This window comes from Papio anubis, chromosome 10 (genome assembly GCF_008728515.1).
Source record: "Papio anubis isolate 15944 chromosome 10, Panubis1.0, whole genome shotgun sequence".
Classification (NCBI taxonomy): domain Eukaryota; kingdom Metazoa; phylum Chordata; class Mammalia; order Primates; family Cercopithecidae; genus Papio; species Papio anubis.
Genome location: NC_044985.1, coordinates 34,432,625 through 34,456,938, shown reverse-complemented (window position 1 = coordinate 34,456,938; position 24,314 = coordinate 34,432,625). Strand labels below are relative to the sequence as shown.

At 39.0% G+C, this 24,314-nt stretch overlaps 1 long non-coding RNA gene across 1 annotated transcript in view; it reads left to right on the top strand.

The window, feature by feature from the left end:
- Positions 1–9,625: 9,625 nt before the first annotated feature.
- The window catches only part of LOC103876244, a 95,899-nt gene continuing 81,210 nt past the window's right edge, over positions 9,626–24,314 (top strand). Inside the window, exons 1-2 of the long non-coding RNA XR_004176514.1 lie at positions 9,626–11,348; positions 12,337–12,482. This is a non-coding gene — a long non-coding RNA (uncharacterized LOC103876244). The remainder of the gene's footprint in view (positions 11,349–12,336; positions 12,483–24,314) is intronic.

The following is a 24,314-nucleotide window of genomic DNA, read 5'->3' as shown; positions in this document are numbered from 1 at the left end:
ACTTTTTTTTTTTAGTTGGATTCTCCATCATGAATGCACAAAGTTGTTGAAATTCTTCATCCCAAACTCAGGCATTTTAGAAACTAGTTAATTCCTATCTCCTAACTAAACAATACTTGTAATTTTCTGATAGGCTTCAAGGAATGCCTACCAAACCATTTTAATTCATTCCTGAGAAGCTTCAGTTTCTGAAATGAGCTTTCACTTCTTCCTTATAAAATAACAGCTTTGTTTGACATGCCACTGGATACTTACATGTTAGCTTTCAACCGGATTGTCTTACATCCCAGAAAAAGTGTGCATGGGAGCAAATAAATAGGGGTGACTCCAGGGGTCATGGGAAATTTCCCTGATATATGGAACAATGTGAGATATGTCTAAGGAAAATATTTAGTTTCATAATTTGGGAATAGGATTTCATTTAGCACTTTTGAAACATGTGTCTAAATCAGTACGCAGCTAGCTCAGGAAAATAGTACTGAAGTGCCTGAGCTTTCAGTCATTTCATCGTTAGCTCTGATGGTTGTTAGATTCCCAAGCGGTGACAGAGTACGGAAGCTGCCTGGACCACGAAACACATCCGCTCCATCTCCTAGGTGTTGCACGTGGGTTATTTGTTGTTTTTGCTGTGTGATGTCCAGAATTGGCCACATTAAACTTTAATTCTCCATTTCCTTTAGGCTTATAGGACTCTTCGCTGAAAGGAAGATTGGATGTTGTTTTGTCCAATCCACTATCTGGTGCTAAATTTGTATACCCTCCTTGCATTCCCCAAACTCTTCAGCAAGCAGCAGATTCTGAGGGAAACACTTTGTCTTAGTCTGTTTGTGTTGCTACAAAGGACTATCTGATTGGTAATTTAGAAAGAAAAGAGGTTTTATTGTTTGTTTGTTTCATTGTTCTGTAGGTTGTACAAGGAGCATGGGACCAGCATGTGCTTCTGGTGAGGGCCTCAGGAAGCTTCCACTCATGATGGACAGTGAACAGGGGACAAGCATACATGGTGAGAGGAAGGAAGCCACAGGAAGAGAGAGAGGTGCCAGACTCTTTTCAACAACAATTCTCAACAACTCACTCCCCACAAGAATGGCACCAAACCATTCACAAGGTAGCTGCCCCAACAATCCAAACACCTCTCCCACCAGGCTCCCCTCCAACACTGGGGATCAAATTTCAACAGGATACTTAACGGTGCAAACTGCATCCAAATCATAGCACGCATTAAATGAACTACCCACTTCTCTGTCACTTAATTACCTTTGAGTTGCTGAATATCAAAAGATTCCAGATCTAGATAGATAGAGCACTGGACAGATCCAGATAATTTTTCTCTAAGCCAGAAAAATGGGGGCTCACCATGAGGCTACCTACTGTAGAAACATATGCCTTTGATATACGAGGAACCCTTTTTCCAGTCTGAATGCTGTATGCTTCTTCCCCCTCCCATTTTTGTTCCTCCCAGAGGCTAACTTCCAAAGTTCCTACTAAGCCTTGATAAAACAAGGTTTGAACCCTGTGAGTAATCCTGCCCCAGGTGCTGTCCAGATGATGGCCACAGGGCAGACTCTCCTACCCAAACCTTAGCATGATAGCAAAAACCTTAGCCGCCATTGACTATTTCACTTCTGACTGGCAATTTCTGAGAATCACTTTACTGTGATTTTGGAAATAATCTGATGCCTTGATTTGCTTGATAGAACCTAAAATATAGCATCTGGAGCATGTCCTTTTTAGAACCACATTAATAATTGTATTTATGGCACAGAGCTCACAGCTAGCAGTTTAAAGTCAGAACCATAGAAAGAAAACCATGTGAGTTTGTATCCAGCTTCCACCCTTGCTGATGGCATTACATGACCTTAAGCAAATAAATTTCTTGGTTTCCTAATCTACAAAATGGGAATAATACAAAGACATGTTAAGTGCCATGGGCAATGCTCATCCACAGTACGTGTGAGATGAGTATGGGCTATTGTTGCTATTAGTCTTGAATAAGCTATGATGATAAGGCCATCCCTGACCATTGCCAGCCAGGTGGTGATAAGCTGAGCCCAAGCAAAGTTCTCAGCCTTCTCTGTACATGCTATGGATGCTGAAGACATTTCATAGAATTGTTACACTAGACCCTGTACTCTTTACCTTTAGCCAAGTCTACTGAGATTTACTCTCATAAATAGATGACAAGCAATTACATCATAAAAGAGATCTTCCATGTTGTCCTCTTATGGTAAGCAGATGTTGGCATCAGGAAATTGTCTTGCATCTTAAATCTTTTGTATTGCAGCGTAAACCAATTTCCTTATTCTGTTCTTGATGAAGAGGAAAAGCCTCTGCTCACTAGATTCTGTAAATAATGAGTGGGTAGGGACAGAGGCAGGAAATGAGAACGCCCACCGTGAGCTAGGAGATCATCATTTTGCACCCAGTTTTGTCCCAGGCAGCAAAGTGAGCCCAGGCAAGTAGTCAGTTTTCTAACCTGTAGATGATCTTTCAAGTTTATTTAACCTCCAACTTACTGTAACTCTCATAAGTACCTTGATGTGTTAATATGTTTTTAAATTACTGTTTAGAGATAATACAAATAACTTGCCTACTGTAGTGACTGACTTATTGTAGAAATGCAATGCATGTTTGTTCCCTTTTCTTCTTTCTTCCCTCTTTTCACCTCCTTTAGCATTAACAGAAACCCCATTATTGGAGAATGGTTTCTGTGATGACAGCCTGTTGTAATATTTCTCAGATCATGCATATATTGCAGCTTCATTAAGAACCTTTTAACAGTAGACGTTGAATAAAATATTCTTTGAAGATAATGGACAAAAAGGAAATAAGAACAGTGCAAACTGTCATTTGTCCTCCTGATCCCTAATCAAGGTTGTCTTCATTGAAATAGATGGAGTTGGTGATGGTATGGTATGGAAGATTCTTCTTATTGCAAAACTACACCATGGATGACACTAGGTCTGATTTACATTACAGTAACGGCAAAAACTGCAATTCAACCTAACAGTTGTTTTGCTTATTCTTCTGGGGAAAATTAAAATGAATCTAATTTGGTTTCAAAATTCATCTGAGCCCAATAGCAGCCACACATTCACCTACAGAAGGCTTCATTCTATTAACTTTTAACCATCAGAGCAAAACTACTTTCTACCAAGTTCATCAGCCTTTACTGATTATGTTAAAGTGTGTGTGTGTGTGTGTGTCTCTCTGTGTGTGTGTGTGTGTGTGTGTTGAGGGAACAGTGGGGATGGAACTTACCATTTAATGAGCTCAATTATTTTCAGCAACATGAGTTATCAAAATATTTCTGCAGCCAGATTTTGCTGACTGGTACAAAATTATATCTGGCCCACACTAACCATTTGCACCTAAAATGTGAGTATCTCCAGAAGCAAAAACATAATATTTTGCAGAATATTTCCAGTGCATGATGTAACATATACCTTACCTTTACAAGGCAAATATGAGCAGCCAAGGTTAATTAACTGCAAGCGGAACTTGAAGAAAAATGCTCTACACAAGCAGCGCTCAAATGTGGCTGCACATACAGGAATTACCCAAACAGCATTGCAAACAGCACTGATGCCTGGGTCCCACTCCCAGAAATTCTGCTGGAAGTTGTCTGGGATGCAGCTTGGGCATGAGGATTTTTTAAAAGCTCTCCAGATGATTCTAATATATAGCTAAGTTTCCAAGCCACTGATCTACATTTGTGTACCTTCAATTTGGCTTATCAAAAAATTTATGTGAGGAAGGAGGGATCTTTACATTTAGATTCTTTAATGACCAGTCAATTGCTTCTGAATTGTGATTATAAATATTTCCCTCTTTACATAACTGTGTTCTAGGAAATCAGAAAGGGATTGAAAATAAGGTGGAGAAAACTGTGTCCTTATTAGAGAACCCAACATAACAAGGAAATAAAGGAGAAAGAAGTTTATGTTGCTCTTATGTAAAATGTCTAGAGGTGTGCAGACCTATGGCTGTAGGGTGGCTCCACTGATCATAGGGAATCTCTCTTCCTATATCATGTTCCACTTCTGTCTTTAATAATGCACTGCCTCACGTTTGTTCTAAATAGCTGCTCAAGCTCCAGCCATCACAGCAGGAAAGATGAAATAATAAAGAACATCCTATTTAAAGATACTCCTTAGAAGTGGAATAGGATGCTTTCACTTACATTATTTTAACTCAGTGGTCCTCAACTGGGGTACATTTTGTCCCTTAGCTGATAGTTGACAATGTCTCCAGATATTTTTGGTTGTCGCAACTGGGATGGGGGGTGGGAGGCAGCAGAGACTACTGGCATCCTATGGGAAGAGGCCAGGGATGGTGCTAACATTTTCACAAGGCACAGAACAGCCCCCCACAACTAAGAATTATTCATCCCAAAATGTCAATAGTGGCAATGTTGAGAAATCCTGAAAAGCTTAGTCATGTTAGTCATATGGCCGTAACTAACTGAAAAGAAGACAGGAAATTAAAACCTATATTTTGAGAGGCTGCATGCCTATTTAAAAATTAGAGATTCTATTACTTAAAAGGGTGGAATGGACATGGGGCTGGGGAGGAATGTTTGCGCCGTATTACCCGATACGTTCTAACTTTCAACTCTGGCCAAAAATATTTGAGAGCTGAAATTTGTTCACTCATCCATGATCCATCATGCAACCACGATGCAACTTTAAACCCGGCATGGACTGGCCGGTTTTTGAAGCAAAACCAGACATTTGCATGAATAGAAATGCAATTCTAATGAGAGCTTTTTTGGCTTCTCTTCCTAAGAAACTGGGGTTATATTTTAATGAGTTAATCTCATGAATATCCCGGATAAGCCTGCTAGCACTGACTACATCAGTAGTGGGTTACAAAAGGAGTTTCCAAGACAAAATGTGCACGTTGAATTTTTTCTTTCTTCCCACCTCTCCTTGGATAGAAATGTCCCTTGAGATGGAGCAGGGGTACCAAAGATATTCAGATCCTTGGTCTCTTCCAGTACTTACTGTATATGGAGACAACATAAAAGAATAAAGCTGGACCTGTGAGTATATCCAGTCCAACCTCATTTGGTGAATGAGAAAAGCAGGCCCCAGAGATTGGGATTCTAGTCCTAGCACGCATTCAAAGTAGACAAGTGATCTTAGGCAAGTTCCTTACCATCTCTCTGCCTCAACTGATCTCTAAAATGAAAGGATTGGAATAGATAATGTTGTAGGTCACTTCAGACTTTCAATTTATTTGTGTTACGAAGCTCTGACTCTAAGAGTTTTAGTCAGAAATATAGAATGAAGAATGGGATAGCTGAGCCTGGAATCTGCCCTCTGAATTTGAGCTCACTGGTGGATTTTGCACTTTTCATTTTGTTGTCAGATTTATACTGACCTCCAGTTAGTATAATGTAAATGTAAATGTCCTGAGAGGCCAGGCTTTCCTTGAAGACCAAGTTTTATTCAACAGAGAATCAGAACATTCTAAAGAGTTTTTCAGTTCTATTTTAGCTACATTCAACTGTAACTCTAAGACAGTAACAATTCAGATAATAAAGTTGTCTGAACTTTGGAAGAAAAATCAATGAAATTCTATCTATGAAGAGATTCTTATTAAAGTCCGTGTCTTTTATAATGACTTTATACATAATTCAAATAAATTTTTATTTTTTTAATATCAGGGCAAAATATCTGATCTGGGTTTATTATTGGGTTTTTAAAAGATTAAAGAAACATTGGCTGAGCATGGTGGCTTACACGTGTAATCCCAGCACTTTGAGAGGCCGAGGTGGGTGGATTACTTGAGGTCAGGAGTTCAAAACCAGCCTGGCCAACACAGTGAAACTCCATCTCTACTAAAAATACCAAAATTAGCTGAGCGTGGTGGTAGGTGCCTGTAACCCCAGGCTGAGGCAGGAGAATCACTTGAAACCGAGAGGTGGAGGCTGTAGTGAACTAATATTGTGCCAATGCACTCCAACCTAGGTGACAGAGCAAGACTCTGTCTCAAAAAAAAAAAAAGATATCATATATATATATATATATAGAAACAATGAAACAGAATTGAAAATAGCATAGAAGCTTATCATTAAGTCTTCCTGAGATGGAGAAAGTTTCCTATAGTTAACTTCTTTCATCTGATTAACACACTTATGTACAGCAATCTTCAGCCACTATGCAGAATGTTTTCATAAAATGCTTTTCTTTAGAAAGTTATGGAGAAAATTTAGTTTCTGGAATATTTTTTTCACGGTCTTGATATCTTGTGAATGTTAGCTGTACATACAGCCATACTGGGGCAATGACAACATCCTACAGTCTGCTTTCTTTCCTAAATGTACACAGCTTCTTTCAAAGAGATCAGAGAGATGATTCCCACTGCAGCAAAAACAGACTGTTCGCTCCAGCAATTAACACTGCCCAACACCAGTCAAACGTGACAATGTGCAGATGTGGATAGAGTAGCCCCTTGTAATTTCTACACCTGTAATTACTTCCCAAAACTGGCCTATATGTTCTGAGAAAAAGCCACAGGATTAATATTTAATCTTCAAAAAAAAAAAACCCAAAAACCATAATATGATATCCTACAGTTTACATCTATTGGGCATGATTTCCAACAGAGAACGCCAAACAACACTGGCCTTAATTGCATCAGAATCTCAATATACATGTAATATTTTCAATCATCTCATGTTTTAATTCTTGAAATCCTAATCTGTTTGGTTTCTTATCTCCTAGGGTTTAGCCTCTAAAACTAGTTGACAAAAATTATAATGAACAGAAATAATTTTTAACAGGTTGATAAAAATAGGCCTTAATTCAAATCAGAGAGTTTTGGAAAAGTCAATAAATTTTTAACGTGCTCTCAGTATATCCAAATATTTTGAAAAGTGAGTTCTTTGGAAGTTGCCATAGCAGCAGGTATTTGAGACTAGAAATATCTTTGATATTGTATGTTATGTTGGTATCGAAATTGTCTTATTATAGAAAATGTCACAAATTTTCCATTCAGCATTACTGGTAACAGTCACGGCAGGTAAGAAAAATCTGAGGAAAGTACCAGGGAAGGCAATTGCTAATATTTCCTTGTTTAACTTAGCCTTTCTAGGCAATTTAAGAAAGAATGAAATACATTACCTGGTGCCTATTTCATTCATTCAGTGTAACTCTATTTTTTTAAATAATGATATTCAGCACATATCAATAACTAGGTATATTTATCTGCCAAAGACACACATTATGCTTCACATAATACTTTCAATTTTACTAGGCTAGTTTTGTAAACAGAAGATGATTACTTATTCAACAAAGATCAGACAAAGTAAAATAGCAGAAATGTTAGATGTTACCTCTGTGGTGACATCCAGGGATTCCCCTTCAGGGTTGATTAACTTTACATAGGAATCTAAAATAATTATGACTACACATGCTGAAGAATGAAATGTTCCCATCAGGCAGTGATTACCACCAGCATCAAGACAGAATTTCAGCAGGCAATCAGAAATCACCAATTATGCAGAGTATCTGCAAGAGATAATGTTGTTGGTGCATAAAAAAGCAGAAATGAATAACTGGAAAAGATTTTTAAAGGGAGCAGATGGACTCATTTTGGCTCCTGACAGTTGACTTATGCATACTGTGTGCACCTGACCCATGGTAATAGCTAACTACCCGCACTCATTTGCAAAGTGCTCTTCAACCACAATGATAGAAAACAAAGCAGAACAATTCTTGTTCAAACAGAATCTATTTCTTCTATACTTTGTCTACCCAAGTCCCTGACTTTTCCCAAAAGCATGAATTTCTAATTTACATTTCAATGTTGCATGTAACAATTACTTTATGTGTTTGCCAGCATGTTTTTGAGATGTTTGTTATCCCACCACAACAGGAGCCACCACTATCTAAGATTTTTCTTGCTGGTTATTCTCTCTCTCTCGCTCTGTTTTTTTTTTTGGTTTTGTTTTTTGTTTTTTGTTTTTTGTTTTTTTTGAGATGGAGTCTGGCTCTGTCATCCAAGCTGGAGTGCGGTGGCGCGATCTCAGCACATTGCAACCTCTGCCACCTGGGTTCAAACAATTCTCCTGCCTCAGCCTCTGGAGTTCCAGAGTAGCTGGGATTACAGGCACCTGCCACTGTGACCAGCAATTTTTGTGTGTGTGTGTGTGTGTGTGTGTGTGTGTGTGTGTGTGTGTATATATATATATATATATTTTTTTTTTTTTTTTTTTAAGTAGAGAGGGGTTTCACCATCTTGGCCAGGCTGGTCTTGAACTCCTAACCTCGTGACCCACCCACCTCAGCCTCCCAAAGTGCTGGGATTACAGGCGTGAGCCACTGTGCCCGACCTGGTTATTTTTACTGAACCTTTACAGCTTTCTGCCATCAAGGATCGATTCAAGTTTGCAGATTTGGGAGAAGTTTCCATAACACAGAAACAAGAAGGGACTTTAGTTTTTACATAGTTCACATTTCCACCGTTGAGATGTGAGATAAACTACATAGAATCAAACATCTTGTCAACAACTAATTAGTGGCAAGGCCAAAATCAGAATACAGGTGTCCCTAAAACATAGAAGCATAAACCACAATAATTTATTTCTCATAATGTTGTGAGGTGATTGGGTAACTTTTCTGCTGCTTTCACTTGGGCTTATCTGCATGGTTGCATTTAGCTAGAATGTCATCCTGGCCAGAAGGAACAAGATGGCTTCACTCGTCTTGCTGGCTGGGGCACTTACGCTCTCTTTTCAATGGGTTCTCGTCCTCAGAGGGACTGGGCCAGTTCCTTTACATGGCAGTCTCAGTCAGTGTTGCAAGAGAGCAAAAGCAAAAGTTGTAAGAACCCTTAAAACCTGGGCCAGAACTGGCACTGCCACTCTTGTCCCATTCTGTTGGTGAAAGCTGTCCATACAGACAGATCAGACAAGAGAAGGAGAAATGGATTTCACTTCTTTTTTTGTTTTGTTTTGTTTTGTTTGCTTGTTTTGTTTTGTTTTGTTTTAAATTTATTATTATTATTATACTTTAAGTTCTAGGGTACATGTGCATAACGTGCAGGTTTGTTACATATGTATACCTGTGCCATGTTTGTGTGCTGCACCCATCAACTCATCAGCACCCATCAACTCGTCATTTACATCAGGTATAACTCCCAGTGCAATCCCTTCCCCCTACCCCCTCCCCATGATAGGCCCCGGTGTGTGATGTTCCCCTTCCCGAGTCCAAGTGATCTCATTGTTCACTTCCCACCTATGAGTGAGAACATGCGGTGTTTGGTTTTCTGTTCTTGTGATAGTTTGCTAAGAATGATGGTTTCCAGCTGCATCCATGTCCCTACAAAGGACACAAACTCATCCTTTTTTATGGCTGCATAGTATTCCATGGTGTATATGTGCCACATTTTCTTAATCCAGTCTGTCACTGATGGACATTTGGGTTGATTCCAAGTCTTTGCTATTGTGAATAGTGCCGCAATAAACATACGTGTGCATGTGTCTTTATAGCAGCATGATTTATAATCCTTTGGGTATATACCCAGTAATGGGATGGCTGGGTCATATGGTACATCTAGTTCTAGATCCTTGAGGAATTGCCATACTGTTTTCCATAATGGCTGAACTAGTTTACAGTCCTACCAACAGTGTCAAAGTGTTCCTATTTCTCCACATCCTCTCCAGCACCTGTTGTTTCCTGACTTTTTAATGATTGCCATTCTTGATGGGAGGAATAGCCAAGAAACATTGCAAAGGAGCATGGAAGACATCTCCGCAGGATCTTTGTCAATCTACATTCGGTCAGCAATCTCAAGGAGGAAGGACTACATTTCTATGTCGGCCCAGCCTCTTCATCATTTGACTCATTGTTGCTTTTGCAGCAAATGGGTTCAACCTAGTTTTTCTGCAAACACTTGGCCAACAGCCAATTTGTAGGCAAATTTACCTGATTTTGGTTGTTTGGCTTTATATAACAGTGAAAACTTTTAAACCATCTAGTAAAAATAACTAGGTTCTCTTTTAAAATTAACTTGATTTGTAACCTAATACATTTTAGAAAGTAATAAAACCTTGAGAAAGCCTTTTTCTGCTCTTAAGTCGAATCCTTAAAGTTTGATTAGTTTCCAAGTGAAAGCTGTCGAATTGAGCAAAAGGCCTGTGCTCACAGTTTATGACAGATGCCATTTGGTAACCTGAAGGTGGCAGATGCAAAGGCCAAAAGTGGAGGAGGGTAGTGGGGCCAGGGTCGGGGGCCCCCAGCTGCTTTTTTGATGGGCTCTTTGTCAAAGTCTCTCCTCTAAGGAACGTGACTCCATGCAAGTGGCTGTAGGTTTCAGAATAAATATTTCATTAGTCATGATGGTTTTGAAAACTTAAAGCTGTGAAGGACACATTGGAATCTCTGTGATTTATGATAAAGCCGAAGGAAATTTGATCATTCCAGTCCTGCCATATGTAGCTGTGAGAAATGTGCAAATGAATTGAACTAGCAAACCCCACAGATTTTGTTTCTTGATTAAAAAAAAAAAAAAAGTCTTAAGTCAGATCAGCTAACAGGCAATTTGAAACAGGGACTTAGCAAGGCAGCTGTTTTAGATGAAATTCCTTTCAGATGCTTCTTTCTCCCTTCCCCCTTCCATATTTTTCTGGCAAGGACTCAGAGCAGCTTATCTTCCAAAATTATTTTAGTGCTGCCTATCAGTGATTAAAAAAAATAAAAGCCTGGCATAGTTCTGTAGGTGCATATGTTACTCCTCTATCAGTTTGCTCTTTGAGGGTGGGTGTTTTACACATCCTAGTATGTCCACCAATCTTATTCTCTGCACATAATAATTCTTTATATGGTACATGTAAGGCATTTAGCACAGAAGCTCAATAAAATGTACAAATGTGCTTTTGAGTATATTATTAAATTTAATTATCATAAGTATCTAGAGAGAAAGAGTAGTTAAGTGACTTGCCAAACTATACAGGAGTTAGATGGCTAAATCAATTTGAACCCAGTTCTCCTGACTTGTATCTGAGTTCTTTTTCTGTTACAACATGTTTGACATTTCATAATAGGTGCTCAGTAAATATTTATGCAATGAATGAATCCTCATTGTGATTGTCTTTGTTACCAGGCAATGCAGCTTAGTCAACAGAGCATATTTTAGAATCTAAAATTTAGATCAGCACGTCAGTTCTAAAACACAGTGATTCTTTGACTCCTGTCTTCAGTGACCCATGAACAGACCAGACTGGCCAAAAAGGAAGGAAGTGATTCATCAGGTCATTTGGACAAGGACTTCATTTCCCAATATGATGAGTCTTTCAGCACTTGCCCACAGCGATAGGAGCTTGGAGGGAATCAGACTCAGTGAGCTGAATTTTCTTTTCTCTGTGGCATAGGTTCACATTCCTTTATCCAAAACTCTTAGGTGAAAATTCAAAATATTTTAGATTTTAGAAAGGAAATACAGTGTATATTCTAAATATTCTGCATATACAGGCCTGAGGGTACACCACACAATAAATACATTAAAATTTATACAGTGAAATAAATATTCTTAGTAGAATAAAGATTAAGGCAGATTTTGCCACTCAAAGAGCTTTGGAGCCAAAATTGCAAAAACATTTACAGTTTCAGAATTTTCAATTTTGGAATTGTGTATAAGAGATTGTAGACTTGAATTCTGGTGATAAGACAAGTCTCATAGAAATATAGGAAAAACTTTCTCTTGAGTGACATTTAAACATTTGAAAAACAAACAAACAGACACACCACTCCTCTTCTCTGTCTGTGCCAATAAAAGAAAAAAGGCAAGAATTCTTTTCTAGATGGAAGATGTATCTGTATAATGTGCATTTCTCCACTGTCTCAATTTAAATGTCCTTCCTTTATAGAGAAAAGCAGTCATGTTGCACCTTTTTAATGCCCATTTGAGTAAGTCCTGTAAGTTGCAAGTTCCAGAGAAATCCACATTTCATTTTTATTGTATGTGAACCAGATATCTTACCTGACACGTGTCAAGTGTATAAACACAATCTTTAGTTAAGTTTTTCGTTGTCTCTGTGCTTGTTCAGTAACCAAGGGCCTAATAAATGTTACTGATTTTTTGGCCCAGTGCTGTCAGATTCCCTTAAGTCAGGCCCAATGCAGAAAACAGATCAATGTAGAATCAGTACAAATGCTGTAGGTCGGAGCATCCATCAGTTCAACCAGAAAGAAGGGAGTGGGGTGGGATGCTGTAAAATCATTACTCTTCACAAATCCTGCCTTTTGAAATCAGAATCCAAATTTCCTCCACGTCGTTTTCAAAGTTCAAAGAGAGTTATTTTCTTAAATTGCATTTTATTCTTTTTAGGAACATCTGTCCCGCTGGTTTCATCTTGCGTGTAAATGAGCTACGATAGCAACAATTTCTGTCATCTTTGTCACTGATCTGGAATGAAAGTTACCAGAGAGCCTCTTGAGAAATGTGGTAGAGATAATTGTGAACCCTGCAAAAATGTGAGTCCTACGTTGCATTTGTTAATCAAAAATCCTGGAAAATTGATATTTTCCTAATATCATCTCTAATAACCAAAATGTCTCTGCATAAATCACATATATAAGGAAGGCACTTACAGTTTCTAGAGTAATAACATTAATAAGAAATCAACTTTAGATAAAGAATAAAATAGCTATTTATGTGGCAAGATATCTGAGATCTCAGATTATTAAAGTTAGCAAAATAAGATTAAGTCATTCAGGAAAAAGAAGAAAGAATCTACCAGTGTGTTAGTCTGTTCTCACGCTGCTATAAATAACTGCCCAAGACTGGGTAATTTGTAAAGAAAAAAGTTGTCTAATTGTCTCAGTTGCACATGGCTGTGGAGGCGTCAAGAAGCTTATAGCAGCAGACACCTCTTCACAGGGTGGCAGGAGAGAGAATGAACGCCCAGCCGAGGGGGAAGCCCCTTAGAAAACCATCAGCTCTCGGGAGAATTCACTCACTATCACGAGAACAGTATGGGGGAACCACCCCCGTGATTCAATTATCTCTACCTGATCCCCCCCTTGACACTTGGGGATTATTACAATTCAAGGTGAGATCTGGGTGGGGACACAGACCCAAACCATATCAACCAGCTCTCTATTATATTTCTAGTTTGAACTTCCTAATTCTTCTTTCAACTTTTGTCCTTCTCTCTGATGAGCAGCTAAAGTGATTGTTTACTATGAGAAGTTAGAGCATATTAATCCTCTACATAAAACTGTTTAGCGCCTTCCCATTTCACTTTGGAAATATTCAAAATTTTTAGCAAACCCACAAGGCTCTATGAACTGGCCTGGGTCTACCTCTGAAGGTAGGCATGACCTATGCCCCTGCTGACCATGCTGTCGACATACTGACCTTCCTCCAGCATTTTAAAAGTGCCACTTTCTTTCTTGCAGAGCTTTTACATGTGCTGTCTAAAATGCCCTATTCCAACTTGCTGGCCTTCAGGTTTCAAATTAAGTATCATATCTTCAAGGAGTTTTCACCTGGTGATATAGACTTGATTTCAGATACTTACTCATAAAATCTGTGCTTCATAAAATCCGTGCCTATCTTTGAAAGAATCCCCAAATACTTTTCATTATGTGATTATTGTTGTGATTGTGAATTCATTGCCTATTTTCCTACAAGCTTCTGCTTTCTTTTAGGCCTGAAATTGCACCTGTTTACTCTTTACTCCATTCCCAGTGCCTGGAAAAGCTCCTTGAACATGCAAAGCATCCATGAATACTTAAATGAAATGTCACTTTTATCATATATATCTTTTCTTATTGAAGAGTCCCTCGCTTGTGATGGGAGTCACTTGCCTTATACCTCCTGAACAGTTTCTCGTAGAGACGGAATAAGCATAGTCATATTTCCTTAGGCAGTTGTTTAAGGCAGAGGTTCACGATTCATGGGTAAAGGCCCAGGTGAGGAGTGAGGGCACCCAATTCTCCAGGCTCTCCCCTCACCACTTCAGCATTTGTTGATTCACTTCAATGTTGATCACACTTCTCATTTGTCAAATGTGATAATAATGCCTCCCCAACTCATAAAATTGTATCAGAAGTAGGCCAGGCGCAGTGGCTCACGCCTGTAATCCCAGCACTTTGGGAGGCTGAGGCAGGCAGATCACGAGGTCAGGAGATCGAGACCATCCTGGCTAACATGGTGAAACCCTGTCTCTACTAAAAAAAAAAAAAAGCTAGGCATGGCGGCATGCACCTGTAGTCCCAGCTACTTGGGAGGCTGAGGCAGGAGAATGGCGAGAACCCAGGAGGTGGAGCTTTCAGTGAGCTGAGATTACGCCACTGCACTCCAGCCTGGGCGACAGAGTGAGACTCCGTCTCAAAATGAAAAAAAAAAAAAAAAAAAAAAAACTATATCAGGAGATGAAGCTGAAGGTTGTGTGAAACATGCTATATAATTTAACTATAATAAATTCTTTTTAACTTCTATTTTAGGTTTGAGGGTACATATACAGGTGTGTTACATAGATCAACATATGTCGTGGGGGTTTGTTATACAGATTATTTCATCACTCAGGTGTTAAGCCCAGTACCCAATAGTATCTTTTCTGCTGCTCCCCCTCCTCTCACCCTCCCCTCACTTATAAGTGAGAACATGCAGTATTTGGTTTTGTGTTCTTGCATTAGTTTGCTAAGGATAATAGCCTCCAGCTCCATTCATGTTCCAGCAAAAGACATGATCTTGTTCTCTTTTATGGGTGCATAATATTCCATGGTGTATATGTGCCACATTTTTTAATCCAATCTGTCATTGATGGGCATTTAGGTGGATTCCATGTCTTTGCCATCATGAATAGTGCTGCAGTGAACATTCACATGCATGTGTCTTTATGGTAGAACGATTCATATACCTCTGGGCACATATCCAGTAATGGGATTGCTAGGTTAAATGGAAATTCTGCTTCTACCTCTTTGAGGAATCACCATACTGTTTTCCACAATGGTTGAACCAATGTACACTCCCACCAACTGTGTATAAGTATTCCATTTTCTGCACTACCTTGCCAGCATCTGTTATTTTTTGACTTAATAATAGCTATTCCGACTGGTGAGAGATGATTAATGATCAGTGATATTGAGCTTTATTCATATGCTTGTTGGCTGCATGTATGTCTTCTTTTGAGAAATGTCTGTTCATGTCCCTTGCCCACTTTCCAATGGGGTTTTCTCATGCTCTCACATACTTCTCTAATCTAAACCAAGCTGGACAGAAGGGAAAGAGATGTAGTTTTCCAAATACATCTCCAAATGATAAGAGTATTATAATAAATATATAATAGAGATTCCTTGAATTATATGTTAGCTTTCTAGAAAACAGAAGACAATATTGATCTGAAATGCCTGGATCTGAAGAGTACAAGTTCTTATTAGAAGAGGAAAATAGTTGCACCTGAGTAGTTATGTAGGCAAAGTAGTCTGTACCAAATATATTACCATACACCTCATTAAGTAACTGCTAGCAAGATAGTGCTAACTCACAAAAGTAGATGAAGACACTAAAAAATAATATTGGGGATTTAATCTGGAAGTAGACTGGATACACTTGCAGATTCCACAAAAATCTCGAACTAAAGTAAGAGTATCCATGATTTTAAGGAAATAGAAAAGAAGGGGATGAAAACAATTGTTAATTCTTTGCCCTTTAAAGACTTGATGTATTTATCTTGGAGTCAGAGGGAGGGCAGGATGCACATTATTTCTGATTGAACATTTTTTATCACTGCCTACTTGACCATGGTTCAGTGCTAGTGTGTGTGTGCGTGTGTGTGTGTGTGTGTGTTAAGAGGAGTGATATGGTAGTTCAAATAATCTTGCAGCCAGCAGCAGCTGTTTCTGATTTCTTTTAATAATCCATGAGAAAAATATTGAGTGTATAGTAATGCAAACAGCCAAACAATGAAATAAAAATAGGCAGAAGCAATCATTTGCTCTAAGTCTTTTCATTTTATTTGAATATACTGAGTAGGTTGAGATGTTGAAGTAACTGCCACTGTTTATGAAACAGCACATTTGTGGCTCCAATCTTTAATGTGTCGTACGTGTTTGTTTAAATCCATTCTTGGGTTGAAGCATTTGAAGTCAATGTAGCTACTCTTGTTATAAAGGAGATCTTTCTGCTTCACTAATTTGTCCTTACTCTTTTTATTTTTATGCTATCCGCTAATTGTTTCATTGTGTAACTCACCTAGACCTTAAGCAACCACATCAGATAAAGAGTGCATAGATGAGTTAGTACACATTAGCTTAATATCTGGTACCGGAATTCATTTTACACTGGGAATTGTCTTTTGTCAGGAAAAACTTTTATCAGGTGCCACCCACTCCTCTGTTTACTATACTCTGGAGACACTGGTCTTCTTCCAGTTTCTTGAACAGGCTACTTTCTTTCTTGCCCCAGGGCCTTTGCATGTGCTATAAATGGGGGCTAGAAGGTGAGACTATGGGGACAGGAGTTAGCACGGAAAAAAGGAAATGGAAGTGATAGACACAACATTTTAAATTAAAAATATGTGGAGAATTGTGCACTTAAGATTCAAGTATTTCATTCTGTTACTAATTTCCTGGGCTGCTGTAACAAATTACCACCAACTAGAAGACTTAAAACAATAGAAAGTCACTCTCTCACAGTTCTGGAAGCCAGAGGTCTGAAACCATGGTGTCAGCATAACCCTATTCTGTTTGAAGGCTCTAGGGGACGTTCCGTACTGTGCTTCTTCCAGCTTCTGGTGGTTCTAGGTGTTTCTTGGCTTGTGGCCCACATAAGTCTAGTCTGTTCTTCTATGGTCATCTTGCCTTCTCCTTGTTTGTTTCTTTTTTAAAAGGACACTTGTCATTGCATCATTGCATTTAGGGGCCATCTGGATATATGAGATAATCTCATCTCAAAATCTTTAGCTTAATCACATCTGTAAAGACACTTGTTCCAAATAAGGTAACATTTACAAATCTGAGGGATTAGAATGTGATAATTTTGAATGGTCATTATTCCATTAACTTCTTCAAATTTACTTGCAAAGTATTGAGCCAAGTTGCATCTTCAGTTTCTTTCAATAAGCTTTTGGGAACTTCTCATATTGTAATTTTTTGTTTAAGTAGTTTTAAGTTGTCTTTTTTTCATAATTAGGTTAGCTAACGGATTGAAATTTTATAGACTTTTCAAGAAAATAACTCAGAAATTTGATTATAAATTTTGTAATTGTGTTATCTCATTATTTTAATGTATATTTTTATATTTATCTCATTAATTATTTCTACTTTTATAAGATTTGTTGTGGGTTTTTCCCCTAACTTTTTAATCTGAATGTTTAACTCATCTATTTGTATTCTTTCTTGTTTATTGATGTAAGACTTTCATGTTAGGTATTTTCTGTCAAGAACCTCTCCAACCAAATCCATCCTGCGAATATGTATTTGAATCTTTGACCCAAGAGTATTTTTTCAAAAGATTTTTCTAATTTAGAGGTAGCATGGTATTTTTGTTTATTTTTTAATTTCTACTACATTAATTTTAGTGTAATACATAGGTCTGAGATTGTTACCTTTATTATTATTTATTTTTAGGATTTGACAAGTTTTCTTTGTGGCCAAGATTTGTGATTGTTCCATGGGTACCTGAAAACATGTTCTGCTTTCAGAGTAGAAAATCAAGTAGAAGAGTCTTATTAATTATGTTATTTAGGTCCCCTATATCCTTATTTTAAAAACTTGATTAAACATAAAATGATAGTGATTTGGTTTATATCTGTGTGTCCACCCAAATATCATGTAAATTTGTAATCCTCAGTGTTGGAGGTGGGGCCTGGTGGGAGGTGGTTGGATTCATGGGGTGGATCCTTCATGAATAGTTTAGCATCATCCTCTTAGTGCTGATAGTGAGTGAATGAGTTATCAAGTTATCACAAGATCTGGTTGTTTAAAAGTGAGTAGCATCTCCCCCCACCTCTTTCTTCTGCTTCCACCATGTGAGATGTGCCTGCTCCTGCTTTGCCTTCCACCAAAGTTTCTTCTGCTTTGTTTCCTGACGCCTCCCCAGAAGCAGAAGCCACTGTCTTTCCTATACAGGCTGTGCAACCGTGAGCCAATTAAACCTCTTTTCATCATAAATTACCCAGTCTCTGGTATTTCTTTATAGCAATATGAGAAGGAATTAATACAGAAAATTCATACTAAGGAGTGGAGTATTGCTATAAAAATACCTGAAAATGAAGCAGCTGTGTAACTGGGTAATGGGTAGAGGTGGGAAAAGTGTGAAGAGTTCAGATGAAGACAAGGAGATGAGGGAAAGTTTGGAACTTCTTAGAGACTTGTTGAATGGTTGTGACCAAGGTGCTGACAGTGATATGGACAATGAAGTTCAGGATGAGGAAGTCTCAGATGGAAATGAGAAACTTATTGGGAACTGGAGTTAAGGTCACTTTTGCTATGCTTTAGCAAAGAGCCTAGCTGTATTGTGTCCCTGCTCTAGGGATCTGTGGAACTTTTGAGAGGAATGATTTAGGGTATCTGTAAAAGAAATTTCTAAGCATCAAAGCATTCAAGATATGGCCTGGCTGTCTCTAACAACCTATGTTCATATGCATGAGCAAATAAATAACCTAAAACTGGAACTTGTATTTAAAAAGGAAGCAGAGCTTTTAAAGTTTGGAAAATGAGCAGTCTGGCCATGCAATAGAAAAGAAAAGCCCATTTTCAGTTAAGGAATTCAAGCAGGCTGCAGAAATTTGCAAAAGTAAAAAGAAGCAGCTAACTGCTAATAGCCAAGAAAATGGGGAAAAGGCCTCAAAGGCATTTCAGAGACCTTCGTGGCAGCCCCTTCCATCACAGGCTCAGAGACCTAGGAGAGAAGAATGATTTTATGGACCAAGTCCAGACCTTGCCTCCCTGTGCAGCCTCAGGACACTGCTCCCTGCATCCTAGCCACTTCAGCCATGGCCCAAAGGGGCCCAGATACAGTTTGGGCCACTGCTTCACAGGGTGCAATCCATAAGCCTTGGTGGCTTCCATGTGGTGTTAAGCCTGTGGGTGCATAGAGTGTAAGAGTTGAGGCTTGGGAGCCTTCATCTAGATTTCAGAAGATGTATGGAAAAGCCTAGATGTCCATGCAGAAGTCTGTTGCATGGGTGGAGCCCTCATGGAGAACCCCTACTAGAAAAGTGCCTAGTGGAACTGTGAGAAGAGGGCCACCATCTCCAGACCCCAGAATGGTAGAACAACCAGCAGTTTGCACCCTGTGCCTGAAAAAGTTGCAGGCATACAATGCCAGCCCTTGAGAGCACCTGTGGGGGCTGAACCCTGCAAAGCCACAGTGACAGAGCTGCCCAAAGCCTTGGAAGCCTACCCTTGCACCAGAGTGCCCTGGATGTGGGACATGAAGCTAAAGGAGATTATTTTGGAGCTTTAAGATTTAATGACTGCCCTGCTGGGTTTAGGGCTTGCATGGGGCCTGTAGCACCTTTCTTTTGGTCAATTTCTCCCTTTTGAAACAGAAGTATTTACCCATTGCTTATACCTCCATTGCATCTTGGGAGTAACTTATTTTTGATTTTACAGGCTCATAGGCAGAAGGGACTAGCCTTGTCTCAGATGAGCCTTTAAACTGTAGACTTGTGAGTTTGTGCTGGAATGAGTTAAGACTTTGGGGGACTGTTGGGAATGCATGATTGAATTTTGCAATCAGGGAAGGATATGAAATTTGGGAGGGGCCAGGGGCAGAATGATGTGGTTTGGATCTGTGTCCCTGCCCAAATGTCATGTCAAATTGTAATCCTCAGTGTTGGAGGTGGGGCCTAGTAGAAGGTGATTGGATTCATGGAGTGGATTCTTCGTGAATGGTTTAGCGTCATCCCTTGGTGGTGTTCTTGTGATAATGAGTTATTGAGTTATCACAAGATCTGGTTGTTCAAAAGTAGGTAGCACCTCCCTCCTCTCTCTCTCGTCCTCCTGCTCCCATCATGTGAGGTGTGCCTGCTCCTGCTTTGCCTTCCATCATGCGTAAAAGCTCCCTAAGGCCTCCCCAGGAGAAAAAGCCACTATTTTTCCTCTTAAACCTATGGATATGAGCCAATTAAACCTCTTTTCTTTATAAATTACCCAGTCCCTGGTATTTCTTTATGGCAATGTGAGACAGGCTAATACAGATAGTGAGAGTCTCTTTCTCGTAGTATGATTCTTCTTTTTTCTTTGTGTTTCTTGTGCTATTGACTTTATGACTATTAATACTACATTATTTGGTATATGGCTATCCCTAATTACTGAACACCATTGTAAATTTCATTCTTTACCAATCTAAGTTGACCATAACTGTATCATCAAATGCCTTTTTTCTCCCTATTTACTTTTTCTGGTTTTTTTTTTTTGTTGTTGTTGTTGTTGTTTGTTTGTTTGTTTTTGAGATGGAGTCTCGCTCTGTCACCCAGGCTGGAGTGCAGTGGCACCATCTCAGCTCACTACAGGCTCTGCCTCCTGGGTTCACTCCATTCTCTTGCCTCAGCCTCCCGAGTAGCTGGGACTACAGGCACCCACCACTATGCTCGGCTAAGTTTTGTATTTTTAGTAGAGATGGGGTCTCACTGTGTTAGCCAGGATGGTCTCGATCTCCTGACCTCGTGATCCACCCACCTCGGCCTCCCAAAGTGCTGGGATTATAGGCATGATCCACCGCACCTGGCCCCTATTTACTTTTTCTAATACTAAGGTTGTAACCCCTGCTTTCCTAATTGTTTGCTTGCATTTTCCTCACATGTATTTTCCCATATTTTAATTTACAACTTTTCTTAGTTATTTTTGTTTTGTTTTAAGTATCTGTTGTATAAAGCCTACAATTAAATTTAGCTTTATAATTTCCAAAAATATCTTTTTTGGGGATTTTGAATAGGCAAATTCATCCATTAATACATTTATTAATGTGAAAATAATGTTTGATCTTATAAGTATATAATATTTCACACCACCTTCATCTCAGTTTTTATTCTTACTTTATATGATTTTCTGTAAGATTTGTATTTGCTTTGCTTTGTGGCTATATGACTTAAAAGGTTTTCATATTTGTTCTGTATGATTGCCATTACACAATGTCCTTAATCCTCTATTTCTTTTGAAGGACTCTTAATTCCTTACTATGAGCAATGACAAAATACATATTGTTATATTTCTCATTCCTTTCCCTGGCACCATCCAGTTTTCGGATGATTATGTGTTTTGTCCTAATATTTGTCTTCCTGTCTTTATGCTTCATCTTTTGTGACTTAACTGTACAGACTAAAATAACGTTGTAGCTCCACCCCTCATGGGTTTAGAGTTACCCCTGGTAGCTTAGCTTTCACTGCAAAGCTCCCCTGCACTCACTTTCTGAGCTGAGTAGGTTGCCCTGACTTTGATGAAAGCCCTGCAGCAGAAGAGCAAAAAGCCTACATGGAACTGTCCACACAACTGCACAGGATTCAGAAGTGGGTCCAGGGATGTAATGTGAGCACCAAAAGCATCTGTTCCAGTATCCATAGAAGAGTGAGTGTCAATTCATGCAACATCAGTTGGACATTGATATCATGCGTGAGCCTCAGGTTGCATCACCTCTGTGATACCAGCAAGTGTGGGAAAGGCCGTGAAAAAGCCTGTTCAGTTCACACAGTCTATCTTTTGGGCTTATCTTCTCTTTTGTGTTCTGAGGAATAGCTACCGTTCTTGCTGTTCTTGTTCCCATGAGAACAAACACAGGTCATGTGGCTTATGAAGGTACACACTGGTTACGGCCTGATCAGGCTTCTGTTGGAGACAGACACTAAAACTAGATGGCAGTCAATAAAAATACAGGTCAAAAGTATTACAACTATAGTTACCAAAGTAGCTGGTCAATAATAGCTTTCATAAATCAGGCTGTTAAAAATGGATTTCTCTGTGTCTCTTCCTGGCCTAAAATACATGAGATAAAACAGATCAATGTATTAAATTGCTTAGATATATCTGTTTTTATAAATTCCAGTTACTAAGTGTGTGTACTTTTGGGCCTCACATCTGGATTAAAATCTTGCCTTTGCCACATACTGACCATGCGAACTTGGGCACGTTACTGAACCTTTCTGGGACTCAGTTCCTTCATCTGTTAAAATGAGGTAATAATAGTACTTACTTCATAGTGTTGATAAGTAGATTTTTAAAAATGATATATGTAAAGTGTTTTAAACAGTGCCTGTTCCATAGTAAACACTGTACAACTGTTATCTCTAATCATATTATTGTTGTTAGTATACTCCCACTGTTAGGTGAAGCCTCCCTTCTTGTGTGTGTCTATAATGCCTTCATAAAACTGATCTTACAGCCAGGTGTGGTGGCTCATGCCTGTAATCCCAGCACTTTGGGAGGCTGAGGCGGGCAGATCACGAGGTCAAGAGATAGAGACTATCCTGGCCAACATGGTAAAACCCCATCTCGACTAAAAATACAAAAATTAGCTAGGCGTGGTGGCACGCACCTGTAGTCCCAGCTACTTGGGAGGCTGAGGCAGGGGAAGCACTTGAACCTAGGAGGCAGAGGTTGCAGTGAGCCGAGATTGTGCCACTGCACTCCAGCCTGGTGACAGAGCGAGACTCTGTCCTAAAAACAAAAAACAAAAAACTGATCTTTCTTACAGTTACTTATGCAGTGCGCATCCTACCTACTAGACTGCATGCTGTGAAAACGGGGATCCTGTTTATCTACTCCACAGTTTTTTCTAGCTCCTGGTAATTAGTGTGGAACATGGTATGGTTCAATAAATACTTTGTTGCATAAAAGGGTGAATTACTCAGTGAATCATTCAATCAATCCTGCTCATTTAGCTCCCTTATGTGCCAATTTTCTGAAGTAAAGCATATATTTTGAACTCTCTCACTCATTATAGAGAAGCACTATTTGATATAAGCTTTGAACATACCTCTTAAAACTATATTTATATTTCCCCTTCAGTGATAAAATACAGATCAGACTGATAGATCAACTTAACCCATAACTCTTCTCCCTAACCACCATACACAGATTGACTTCAATTACTCGGATACATGATATTTTTTCTCAGTGGATTATACAGACCCTATGGTGTGACCATTCAGGCATTATCTTGAAAAAATTCTCAGTCCTGACCCCACCGCATCCTATTTCTGTTACCCTGGAAAATAGTCATTAATATCTCTGCTGCCATATGGGATAAAAACAGTTAATTTCTAAATTGTCTGATGTAGGTAGTTACCTTTTTGGCTGTCTTTTACCTTTTACTCTTTTTAAATTGTATGCCCCCAAAGCTAGAATTGATAAGCTTCAAAGTGAATGGGGAGAAACTGACCCCAAAATTTCTGATTTCCAAGCAGTCAGAGGTGGTTCAAGAGTGTTAGGACCTGGATGGGGGAGCTAAATGAACAGGATTGATTGACTGATTCGTGATTATTCATTGATTTATGCAACAAAGTATTTATCGAACCGGCTTCAGATGAGATAAAATTGTCCTTTGTCAGGGGCCTGAGATTTCTTCCAACATGGAAACACTGCATTCCACTGACACATTAGGAACACTCATTGGATGGGCGTGCCTGATACAAAGCCATGAAGAGAAGCAAAAATGGAAGGGAACTAATATTAATTAACCCCCAGTTGTGTCAGATGCATCATCCTATTTAATCCTCACTGCTATGAATCCTATAATTAAACCTCTTTTCGATGGGAGGAAACCAAGATTCAGAGAGTTGATGCTACTTGCTCAGGGTCCAGATAGAAAGAAACAACTGATCGTTGATTATTTGACAATGCTGATAACTAACATTGGTTCACCCAGTGTCTCAACTGCCTAATTAAGTGGGTCCAGGGATGTGATGTGAGCACCAAAAGCATCTCCCCACTCCCATCTTCCCCTCAACTATATGAGATCTCACATCGCAGGGAACACCTCTTTTGCTGTGTCTACTGCTTCTTAAACCCTACCCACCTCCAGTCATTGGTCTTTCTGTCAAACAACCCCTGTTTACATGGAGTTTCCCTATCTTTGTCCCACTCTGGGGCCTGCTCAGGTAGAAAGTGATTTACAGAAAGTAATTAACAGCATGTTTTGTGTTTGCATTTTATTTGGTTCTTAGATTTCAGTATATACAATCTATTATTTTCTTGACTTGATTACTTTCTTCCTGAGTTCTTCAAATTCTATTTTTACTTCTCCATCTCCCTTGATGACTCCTGCCCCCAAGGACCTGCCCTTATCCTCTTTTGTGAGCTACACAATGTTCTCTTCTTAACTAAAGTCACACCTTTATAACTTCCAGTGTCATTTCT